General features: G+C 42.0%; 1 long non-coding RNA gene across 1 annotated transcript in view; it reads right to left on the minus strand.

Annotated features, from left to right (window-relative positions):
* LOC118428395 overlaps positions 1 to 2416 on the minus strand; it is a 4265-nt gene extending 1849 nt beyond the window's left edge. The window contains exon 1 of the long non-coding RNA XR_004832650.1: positions 2358 to 2416. This is a non-coding gene — a long non-coding RNA (uncharacterized LOC118428395). The remainder of the gene's footprint in view (positions 1 to 2357) is intronic.

Consider the following 2416-nt stretch of genomic DNA (forward strand, 5'->3'; position numbering starts at 1 on the left):
TGTGAACAAGGTCGACGGAGATTGACCGAAAATTTAGAGTGGTAAAGTCCCTATAGTTTAATTCAGTGTTGGAAGTAAAGTGTCAGCAATTTTTTCTATAACCAAGAGTTTTATTTGACTGACATTTTGGTGACCATCTGTCACCTTCTTTGGGGCGATTCTGACTGATTTTTTACTTCAGACAGTAAGCTACGGTGCTATGTGACTATGTAAATCAGGCAGACAGTAAGCTACGGTGCTATGTGACTATGTAAATCAGGCAGACAGTAAGCTACGGTGCTATGTGACTATGTAAATCAGGCAGACAGTAAGCTACGGTGCTATGTGACTATGTAAATCAGGCAGACAGTAAGCTACGGTGCTATGTGACTATGTAAATCAGGCAGACAGTAAGCTACGGTGCTATGGGACTATGTAAATCAGGCAGACAGTAAGCTACGGTGCTATGTGACTATGTAAATCAGGCAGACAGTAAGCTACGGTGCTATGGGACTATGTAAATCAGGCAGACAGTAAGCTACGGTGCTATGGGACTATGTAAATCAGGCAGACAGTAAGCTACGGTGCTATGTGACTATGTAAATCAGGCAGACAGTAAGCTACGGTGCTATGTGACTATGTAAATCAGGCAGACAGTAAGCTACGGTGCTATGTGACTATGTAAATCAGGCAGACAGTAAGCTACGGTGCTATGTGACTATGTAAATCAGGCAGACAGTAAGCTACGGTGCTATGGGACTATGTAAATCAGGCAGACCGTTAGCTACGGTGCTATGTGACTATGTAAATCAGGCAGACAGTAAGCTACGGTGCTATGGGACTATGTAAATCAGGCAGACAGTAAGCTACGGTGCTATGTGACTATGTAAATCAGGCAGACAGTAAGCTACGGTGCTATGGGACTATGTAAATCAGGCAGACAGTAAGCTACGGTGCTATGGGACTATGTAAATCAGGCAGACAGTAAGCTACGGTGCTATGTGACTATGTAAATCAGGCAGACAGTAAGCTACGGTGCTATGTGACTATGTAAATCAGGCAGACAGTAAGCTACGGTGCTATGTGACTATGTAAATCAGGCAGACAGTAAGCTACGGTGCTATGTGACTATGTAAATCAGGCAGACAGTAAGCTACGGTGCTATGGGACTATGTAAATCAGGCAGACAGTAAGCTACGGTGCTATGGGACTATGTAAATCAGGCAGAATTGCCCTGAGGAAGGTGACAGACAGTCACTGAAACGTTGGTTGAATAAAAGTGTTGATTTAGGATAAATGCGTAAATCAGATAATTTAGTGCGCACGAGCCATGACCTCTTCCCTCTGGCTCACGTGACTCATTCTGTCCCAAGTGTCTGAGAGATGTAGATCGCAGAGTTCCTTTTGGTCACCCTTCTGAAATCTGAACATTAAAAAGTTCCATTCCAAGCCCACTCAGGCCTCCTTGCTGTCATGAGTGAGAGTGCAGATAATTCACTAGGATTGAACAAAAAATCTTACCAAGAAGATGAGACTATTCACAGACTGAGGTAATTTTTATATGTATGTCACAGTAGAGATCACGATCCAGTAGAATCGCCGATTCTCCTAGGAGAGATCGCTATTGGAGCTGGTTCTAGGGCCAACTCCAATCGGGATCTCTCCTAGGAGAATCGGTGATTCTACTAAGTATAGATTGCTATCAGGATCTCTCCTAGGGCCAGCTCTGATCCAAACTCAAATGATGCCAAGATATAGGAAACAGCAATCCTTTTTAGATAAACAATGATTTTATTTAGTATCAATGAAAACCTACTAACTAGTGAAATGTTCTCAATAGGTGTGAGTAATATCTTGAAACTCTGCTTGGTATTTCGACACCTGGTGATCACTTAACAATGGTTATTGTTCTTCCAAAGCTGTGAAATGATTCAGTACAAGTCTGACTAGTGTCAGTAGTGAAATGTAATCAATGGGTGTGAAATTGTGAGTAATATCTTGAAACTCTACTTAATCTTTTGACACCTGTTTGACGACTTAACAATTATCATTGTTCTTCCAAAGCTGTGAAATTTGCTTACTGACACATTGTTTGATCACCTGTTGGTATCTTTCACATATTATAAGATTTTTACCACTACTTTGGATCGGAGCTGGCCCCAGGAGAGATCCTGATCGCAATCTGTACTAAATTAGTAGAATCACCGATTCACCTAGGAGAGATCCAGATCGGAGTTGGCCCTAGGACCAGTTCCGATTGCGATCTCTCCTAGGAGAATCGACGATTCTACTGGATCGTGATCTCTACTGTGACATTATAATACATTGTATATTAGTCTTTGCACAATATACTGTATTTCTTTAGCCAGTCCACTTACCCTGTAAAGCCAGAATGCATTTTCCCTAACGTTTCCATGTTCATCCTTGCTGAAGAAAG

This window comes from Branchiostoma floridae, chromosome 13, assembly GCF_000003815.2.
Source record: "Branchiostoma floridae strain S238N-H82 chromosome 13, Bfl_VNyyK, whole genome shotgun sequence".
Taxonomy (NCBI): Eukaryota; Metazoa; Chordata; class Leptocardii; order Amphioxiformes; family Branchiostomatidae; genus Branchiostoma; species Branchiostoma floridae.